Genomic DNA, 9,730 nt, shown 5'->3' on the forward strand with positions numbered 1-9,730 from the left:
TACGTACGTACGTACGTACGTACGTACGTACATACACACATCATCAAAAAAATTGGCTAGCATGCTACTAATATGTTAAAACGTGGAAATATAATGAAAATTCCGATTTCACTTTTCGACCCAATTACAATAACTTCCTAATGGGAAGTTAACTAGAACAACCCACATCCTTAACTATTTGCGAACCGTAATCTAATGTAGGTCTACCTCTACCCCTCTAACTTCCGTTTCTGCCTCCAATATGTCTCTGACTACACTTTCATGCCTGAGTAGGTGTCCTACTAACCTATCTTCCTATTTCTTATTGCCTTCCATAGAGTCCTATATTCTCCTATTCTTTCTAATTTCTAACCTTCTCTATCCACGGTATCCTCATCATTCGCCTGTAACACCACATTTCGAACACTTCTAACCTTTTCTTTTCCGCCGTGCCCACTGGCCATGTTTCGCACCCGTACAGCGCCATGCTCTAAACATACACCTTAAACAATCCTTCTCGAACTTCTAAATTAACCTTTCGCGAGCAGAGAAGCGACTTGTTTTATATCTCTACTGCTCCTTCCGTCTTGAATTATCTGACTTCCTAGATACTGAAAATCGACGACCATCATAAAATAAATATATTTTGTAAAACACCAATGAATCTCGCTACCCGCAAAAATGTCAATTAGTCACTCCTGTGGTAGAAGACGGTTTCCCGTCTATTTTAATGTGTAATGTGTTATGGTATGTTGAGGAGTTACGGATGAGATTGACAAAACGATGATAGAAAAGAAGTGAAAGATTATGTATATACAAAAAATCTGGATGAGGACAGACAGACCTGGATCCCAATCGATGTCCTTCCCGAGTAAATCAGGGACCATTCAGTTTAGAGTTGAAATTCGCATTTTACAATATGTTTTTACATCTGTGAGTGTTCCCAGTAGAACTGGTTTAGTAAACTGTGTCACATCAGAGTGAATAGACTATAGATGTTGCAAATGTTTGAATGGAGTATAAAAGGTAGTTGCTGACGATCAGTGTTTGATCTTTGTCGCAAGTCAGGAGGCATTTAATTAATATTTAATGACAAATATTAACATAGACTGTTAGATTGTTCTTTATTTCTTTTGAATTAAACATTACAATAATTAATCGGCGTAGTTTTTCTAACAGAATACGAACACCTGTTGGACGATAAATTATAAAAACCTAACATAATAAAATAAAATGGGACAATTATACTATTTCCTGTGTAACAAAACGGGAGTACACAGGGTGTTTGTGATTCTATTAGGACCTTATAAAAAAAAAGATCAAAGTAGCGCAGTGATCGATGGATAAGTGAATTTCCTATCAAATTAATTTTATAACATTATTTACGGTGAATATTTGGAAATGAACGAATCCTTGAACGTTTTTCATCCTGTTGACGCGTGTCAGTTGTATAACGTAAATGCTGTGTCTGTCACTATATGTTTGTAGTTAAAATTATCACATTTCAGCTTTAAATTACTAAAATAAATTCTCTATTACTGTCGCAATGTTAATTTATAAAGTTGATCCAATAGATGTTTGTTTATTTTTTTAAACTAAATAGAAGGACCTAATCCTTACTTTGTATAGGTAATTTTAGGCTTTTTCCCCAAAACTAGAACATCCCTATTTGCGAACAGTAATCTAATCTGGGTTTAAGTCTACTCTTCTTAACTCCTGTTTTTGCCTCTTATATGTCTCTGACCGGACCCTCATGCCTGAGAAGGTGTCCTACCAACATATCTCGCCTATTTTTTATTGACTTCCATAGAGTCCTCTGTTCTCCTATTCTTTCCAATACCTCTTCATTTCTAACCTTCTCTATCCACTGTATCCTCATCATTCGACTGTTATACCACATTTCGAACGATTCTAACCTTCTCTTTTCCGTCATGCCAACTGTCTATGTTTCGCACCCGTACAACGCGATGCTCCAAACATAATCCTTTAACAATCTTTTTCCAATTTCTAAATTAACCGTTAGCGAACATAGAAGTGAAAAACTATTCTTTTAAAAAGTTGTGTTTAATGACGCAGATGGAGTAACGAGAAACATAAATCGTGATCTGTTACTAAAACACGTTTGAAATATATGTATAGTTACACGTTAGCAATTTAGAAGAAAAACCAATTGGCAAAATTGTTCTAATAGGTGTGCTATTCTTTCTTTTAAAAATTTTGAAATAAAGGTATTAAGTTGTTGCTGTCTTCCGAAGTAGACAAGTGTTATATCTTCCTGTTAGAACGTATACAGATTTAGGAATGAATTTTATGCAAACTTTAACATTTAACAAGAAATTTGTTAATAAATGGTGTTTCAGTGGTAGATAATGGAGTATGAATTTCAAAAATAGTCACAAAACATTAAACATTTCGGTAAATTCGCCAAAGCAATTAGGTGATTTAAAGCCAATAGGTAATGCTTAATTTTCTGCGAATCAAAGTAAAAAAAGTAATTTCGCATTCGCGATAGCTTTCGATAAAATCCTTACATTTGACGAAGGTCTAGGTATATCAATGTACGCCCCCGTCCAGTTAATCGTGTAATCGAAAATATAATAATAAGTCGTTACATTTAATGAATTGAATTAGAAATAATTGCGCAATTAAATTTTACCACCGCTTTTCTGCTTAACAGCTTAATTTGTTTGTGTTAATAAAAATAGAAGTATTTGTTATGGATGTTTTTCTGATGCATTGTCCGTAACTACAATTATATATGATGAAGCATGTTTGTGACAGTGATTAATAATTCTGTAATAACAACTTTTGCTGCATTTTTTTTTTTACTGCAGACATAAGTTCTTCATGCTGATGGTTATGCATTTTGTTGCTATAGTAATTCATGTAGGTACCTAACTATTTATTTAACCTTAACTTCATGGTAAACTGTCTGATATATTGACGAACCACCTTGACTTTAAACGTTAATCCAACTACCAACTCAAGGTACTTTGAAAAATATTCGTAATAAGAGGCGAAACATTTTTGGTCTTTCGAGCCGGATACTTGTGAAATGATTTCCACAAAATAAGGGGTTAAAATCATCCATCTCCGCAACCCGTACGTTCAAATCATACCCATTTTGTTACTCAGAATGTAAGTAATGTCTGGCGGCTCTGGGGTCTTGGACTATAAGGTGTACACAAACAAAACAGGAAAACCGAAAAAAAGGGGCTGATTTTTTTTTCGCATAAGCATGATGAGCTAAAATGATATAACCAGGAAAGTTAAGAATAGTAGCCGGGAATTTTTTTTGACTTGGTGCTAGACACCCTGTAGTGTTATTAAAAGGGTCCAATGGTGCCGGTATCACGTTAATTATTCATTTTTGGATATGTGTGTTGGTTGCGTAACTATTGTATTAGATGGCAAGTCGCATGCTTTATTAGTACAGATAAAATGTATCGTTTGCAATTGTAAATAATTTCCAGCACGACATTTTGTACGTAAGTTTTTAATGATCTCTATAATCTTACTACATCAACCGCACCACAAATATAGGAAAGTTAATGTGTTTTAATCGTTTGATGGTGCAGTTACAGAAAATTTATTGGAGATGCCTAGATATTACAAACATGTTACTTAATCCTTTTTACACACCTTTTCCTAAGCAGGAAAACGAAAACATTTCGAAAAAGAGAAATTAACGTATCTACTCATATAAAATAAGGTGTAATGAGCGTAATATCACACTTTCTTTAACAGGTGTATTAAATTCAACATGTACGTAATTTTTATACCTACATGAGCATACCAGTTTGTGTTGTTTTTGTTTTAATAGCAACATTAAATTTCATAAGTTGCATACCTAGGCACGTGCATACAAATATAGAAATAGTTTTAGTCAAAGAAAATTATATAATGCGGGCTCGTAGTTACCTATACAATTTTGAAGGCAGACTTAAAAATACTATTATTCTGGAATGCTTCAATCGATAAGTATAACAACCGGTTGTTGTTGTCGTATTTATTTGTTTATTTTTTATGTTACTTGGACGCTTTTCTGTTGTTTTACATCATGATTATTACACCGCTATTGTTGGCAAAACATAGAAAGAATTTCGTTACGTCCTACAATGGTTTAATTATATTAATGTCATGTTCCAAATTAGGATTGCAAACTCGCAACGGCAGAGTCATTGCAAAAACTGCATAATAATAATATAATGATGAAGAAGTTTTACAAATATTTTATGTTAGTAATTACTTATGTACATAATNTGATTGCAATTTTAATTAATAAAAGAAGAACGTCAAGTGAAAGCTGACCATTGATTTCGATTTTTAAGTTCATAAATTACATATTTCTTCGTCATATTTATACAATTAAAATTTCTTAATAATACGGTTTAATTAATTAACTGCCTGTTTGTAAAAATTCTATATTTGTTAATCATAAAGTAATGTATACGTAACTTTAGGGCAAATTTGAAAAATCAACGTAATCAGATACTTGTATCCCATACAGGGTAATAGTTTTTTCGTGGTCTAGAAGTTCTTTTTTTATCATTGTCAATGGAAAGGTTTTAACTATTAATTAGTATAATATTTATTGCTATTTCATTGTAAATAAGTTCACGATTAGTTGATACTACTCACTGGGCTTACTGTTTCTTTTTACACGGAGAAAACAACGTAAATGACTAAATTTGCCGTAGAAATCGTAAAATTTATTAGATAACGTGTAATAAACTCAATTTTGACATGTTTCTTTAAATGTTATTTGAAGTTTCTTAATTATTACGAGTAGTATTATTACAAAGAGTAAATTTATTTCTGCTGGGATTTTATTTTTACAAATTCGGGTCCAATTGTAATTTTTATTATTTTCTTTTACGAAGCAACGGGCTAGTGGGATAAATAGTAAATATAGCTTTAACATTTAGGCAAATTTTCGTTTTTCATTTTAATTTTTATTAATTACTAGCTTTTTTCCGCGGCTTCGCTCGCAGAAATTAATATTGTTTCTCTATAAAACCTTTTAACTCCCAATTCACCTTTACAGCGTTTTAATTTTATGTAATGTCGCCATCATAGATTTCAAATACAAACGGAGCAACAACATTTCATCCTTAAGGGTTGATTTTTAAAAATTACCAAAATNTGTATATTGTTATTAAAGTCGAGGAAAATGTATTTTTTTTTTAATTTTTTGTTCACACTTTTCCTAACAATACTTTGTTTTTTCTTTAGATTTTTTTTTATTTTTTATTGTGTTAAAAGATCCCACAGTTCAAAACAAAATGCGACTTAGGAAATTAATTTTTAAACTCACCGAAAATTTTACGAATTCAATAGTCCCAAACTTTGTCAAATCCAATAAAAAGGAAACGTTGCAACCTCTTTTCATTTGATTAATAATATCAAACAGCAGATATACCAAGTTTCAAGTGAATTCAACCACAAATACAGTATGTCCCAAACAAACATTGTAACACCTTCCCCTTTTTTAAGATGTCGAGGTAGATCTTTCAGAAATTAAATGAGACCATTAAAACCAAGTTTCAAGTAAACCTGACCACAAATAATATATGTTCCATTTAAACATTGCAACTCCTCTTCAACACTCATCCATCCCAACAGAGATTGAATTTTTTAACCAGTTTCAAGTAAATCGGACCAAAAACAAACATGCAATCTTTGCAAAATCGTTTCAGCTTCCTAAAGAGGTAGAATTTTGTAAAATGTTGAAATAGGTATGTATGACACTAATTTTGTATGAAAAAGCATGAAAGCCAAGTTTCAGGTAAATCTGACTATAAATAAAACACCATACTAAACCATAGTCAACATTACGTTTAGCTGTCAGTTGCGTTTTGTTATTCCATGTCAGTACGTTTTGTTGTACCATTTTTAACAAATGAACGGCTAGACTGATGAGTTGATTTATAAATTTTTCGTTTTGCTGTCAGTTGCGTTTTGTCATTCCATGTCAGTTGCGTTTACATATACCACGTTTTTCTCGTGGAACATGATAAAAAGTATCCTATGTCCTTCTCCCGGTTGTAAACAACTTCCACACCAATTTTCAGCCAAATCGGTTCAGCCGTTCTTGAATTATAAATGGTGTAACTAAGACGACTTTCTTTTATATATATAGATAATCGGGAAAAGTCAGTCGCAGCGATAGATAATCAATTTCGAGCACAACTGTTTGCATTTAGGAGATATAAGTTAGTTGTAGATGAGTCTTCTTTATTATTTTTTAAAAAATAATTCCTGTGGAGTGTGTAAGACGTATTAAAAATGTACGAATCGCTTCAATTTTTTATATGTAACTATTGACAACTCTTGCACTTTAATCGGTATGAATTAGAAAGTACAAAAAACTGTCGCAGCATGGCGCGTTATTAATATCGTATGCCTCCGTTTCCTCGTAATTAAATTAGATAAAAAATTAAATAATCGTGATAACGCACCTCACCTGAAGGAGTGTTGTAATAAGGAATTTACACTTGCTTCTCGTTCATTGCCAATGTAGATAGGTACAGGTATAAAAATGATTTCTATTTTAGTGTTCGTAAGTATCTATTAAAAAAGTAAATTTGTTTGAATACAAGTTGATTGGACCATTTACGTCGATTCAAAGAAATAATTAATTAATTCAGGTACGCAAATTATGAAATTGATTTATGTAAGTGAACAATTGGGTATTTTTCTGCAGTGTTTTATTCATGGTAATCTGTCACTGTGAAGGATGTAAGCCTTAATTACTTAATTTTTAATTAATCAGAAACGTTCGGCTTAAAAATAAGAAATAATTAACATTCGCCTGTACTTTTATGTAGCGGATTTCTTTTCCGAATTCATGCAAGTCAATAAACAGGATACGATTTTAATTTTTTGTCCAAATGATTTTATTATTACTTAACATCAATTCCTCATTAATCAATAATAATTTCTGACGCTTCTGAGAAGTTTTTCCGAGACAAAAAATATGTCATGTTTGATTGGTAGCTCAAGCGGTAATTTGTGTTACATACGAACGTACGATATAAGAGGGTTGTACAAACGAAGCTTCTGTTATACTGAATATAAATGTTTTTATATTTAACGAGTAATAAAAATAATCAGTAATGGGAAATATTAACGCAGTGGATAATGGAAAATCTTTAATACCAATAGTTTTTTTTTTTCGAAAAGCTATGTGGCAGTAAATAAGAAGAAATCATTATAAATAATTGTTTAAGTATTTGTGATGTAACCTCTGTTAAGTGATGTTTACCTTAATTTTTTGTTCGTAGAATCTTGAGGTAAGGAAAGTACGTTGTATCGTCTGAAATACAATTAAATTGCGGTTGTCAAAAAAAAAAGATGGAATTTTCTGTATAAATATATGCATGTGTATTAGAGGATAAACTGATACATCAATTTACAGTCCAAACCCTCGAGTTTAAAAGCTTTCTTTATGTTCTTAACGTAGGGGCGAGCACTAAACAAGGATTTTTTAAAATTCAATCCTTGAAGGGGTGAAAAAGGGGTTCAATGTTTGTTTTATCAATTAAGGCCTTAATAGTAGTCAGGAAGTTTAATATTTTGCAAAAAAATTTCGGTAACAGTAGTATTATCCTCTGTAAAAAGAGTTTTCCAAATACCATCTTTACTGATCATTAATATTGAATATATGCTTTGTATTTAAAACAATGTGCTGGTAATATGTAGATAACAAAAAGAAAATCGTAGGGTCGTCAATTTGATGACTGGGCTGTACCTCCACTCTGCGCTCCTTGATATCTTACAATCTTCGCATTTCTTAAAAACTAGAACAACCTATCTACATTAGAGAATAATATAATCTAGGTTTTCCTATGCATTGCATTATTCCTTATTAGTGTCTCTAACTAATCTTTCGTGTGTCTACCTACCTAGAAGATTTAATACCGTACCTGTATTTTAAACGTTTATTTTTTTTCGTTTTATCATTTCCTTTTATTTCAATAATTATGTGAATAAAAGACTGGTAAAGACTTAAATTAGTGTAACGTGGCATATCAATTAACAAGACCAAAAGGCAGACATTAGACTTTTGCAATCAAAAACTTCAAAACTCATTGAATGGATTATTAACGTTCGGATTAGAAGTACAAGCATGTTTTTGTGACGATTTGAAATTACAACTTTTAATTACATTAAAAAAACGATAGCTTTTATTTATTATAATGACACTTATAATGCCAAGCATAGATTTATAGATTATTTTGGATAAACAACATTACTTGCACCAAAATTTTATGGATTATTAGGATTAATAAGTAAACAGGGCTCCAACTTTTTCGTAAATAGCTACAATGTTTTAATTCTTGGGATTTGTATAAATGACTCTAAAACAATGATGTATGCTTACTTTTTTGAAATATTGTAACAAAAATAAGAACAATTGCACTGTTTTTAAAAAGCGTGGGACGTTTCAGAACCACAAGAACTAAGATACTTTCTAGAGAAAAATAGGGTTGTATAGTTTAAATAACCATTCGTATTATTACGAAAAACTGAAAAAAAAAATGACCTACCCTAACGTAGATCATAACAATATATAGAGAATCATGTATTTTTAAGTAAAAATAACATACAAATAAGTAAAACGAAAAAACATTATGGTTGAATTACGTTCAATGAGGGTAGGTTAGGGTTTTGTATACATATTGTAGTGTTTCCTCAAAAATACAATTTTGTTCTGTATATTGTTATTAAAGTCGAGGAAAATGTATTTTTTTTTTAATTTTTTGTTCACACTTTTCCTAACAATACTTTGTTTTTTCTTTAGATTTTTTTTTATTTTTTATTGTGTTAAAAGATCCCACAGTTCAAAACAAAATGCGACTTAGGAAATTAATTTTTAAACTCACCGAAAATTTTACGAATTCAATAGTCCCAAACTTTGTCAAATCCAATAAGTACCCTGCACCTTGCTTTCTTCAGCTTATTAGTTTATCGTTAGCGACAATCATCGTTAACATTGTTTAATTAGAACAGGGATGCACAGTTGAGTCAATAAAAAGAAAAAAAAACGAAACCGCGACTACTGCTGCAAGTACGTAGTTCTTCACTTTGATACTCCAACGCGCCAACTAAATGAATTTCGGTTGAAACAATGGGCAATGATAAAACAATTGTTGTTAAACTATATGCACGGTTTAAACACCTTGTTATTTATGTAGATCAAGTGTCATACTGCTGCCAACTGAACACACAGCAATCACAAAAAAAAGCGCAATGGCGGTTACTATGCGGAATTAGACGCCGCGTAAGCTCTTTCGTTCGCAGCTAATGTACAAATGAACTTCTTGTAATTAACGAACGGTAATAAGAACTTGCTGCGGTATTGAAGCGTTAAATTCGAATGATGTCAACTGTGGGCTTTTCGCGATTTGAACTTGACCATCGCGTACACCGTGAACCTGGTTAAATCCCCTCTTCGCAGCGGCTCTTGGAAGTATTGCCTCCTTCTTGGAGGTGTGCGTTTTTGTATGAACGTTTGCGTTCCGATGATGATAATTAGTTAAGTTAGTAGAGCTTGTATACACATAGGTAATATTGTTATTAGATAATCGTTAAGCACTCGCTCGGAATTTGGTATTGATGACACAAACACTTTTTGCGTTAGTGCTTGGATAGTCCGGGTCAAAGTATGAATCGATGCGTATAAAACTTGAATTCAATTCAAAATATTTTATTAATAATAGTTGGTGTATTTTTCTAGCTGAAAAAT

General features: G+C 31.8%; 1 protein-coding gene across 3 annotated transcripts in view; it reads right to left on the reverse strand.

Moving 5' to 3' along the window:
- Nucleotides 1–9,429, reverse strand: part of LOC108745228 (calcium release-activated calcium channel protein 1) — a 35,565-nt gene extending 26,136 nt beyond the window's left edge. The window contains exon 1 of one of the 3 annotated variants that reach the window (XM_018481368.2): nucleotides 8,868–9,429. The gene's annotated coding sequence lies outside the window, so the exon portion shown is untranslated. Of the gene's footprint in view, nucleotides 1–5,296; nucleotides 5,346–7,246; nucleotides 7,266–8,867 lie in introns of those variants that run through there. The other 2 variants (XM_025978503.1, XM_025978502.1) reach the window with 2 other exon arrangements.
- Nucleotides 9,430–9,730: the final 301 nt, after the last annotated feature.

The sequence above is a fragment of the Agrilus planipennis genome, unplaced genomic scaffold (genome assembly GCF_000699045.2).
Source record: "Agrilus planipennis isolate EAB-ADULT unplaced genomic scaffold, Apla_2.0 scaffold6, whole genome shotgun sequence".
Classification (NCBI taxonomy): Eukaryota; Metazoa; Arthropoda; class Insecta; order Coleoptera; family Buprestidae; genus Agrilus; species Agrilus planipennis.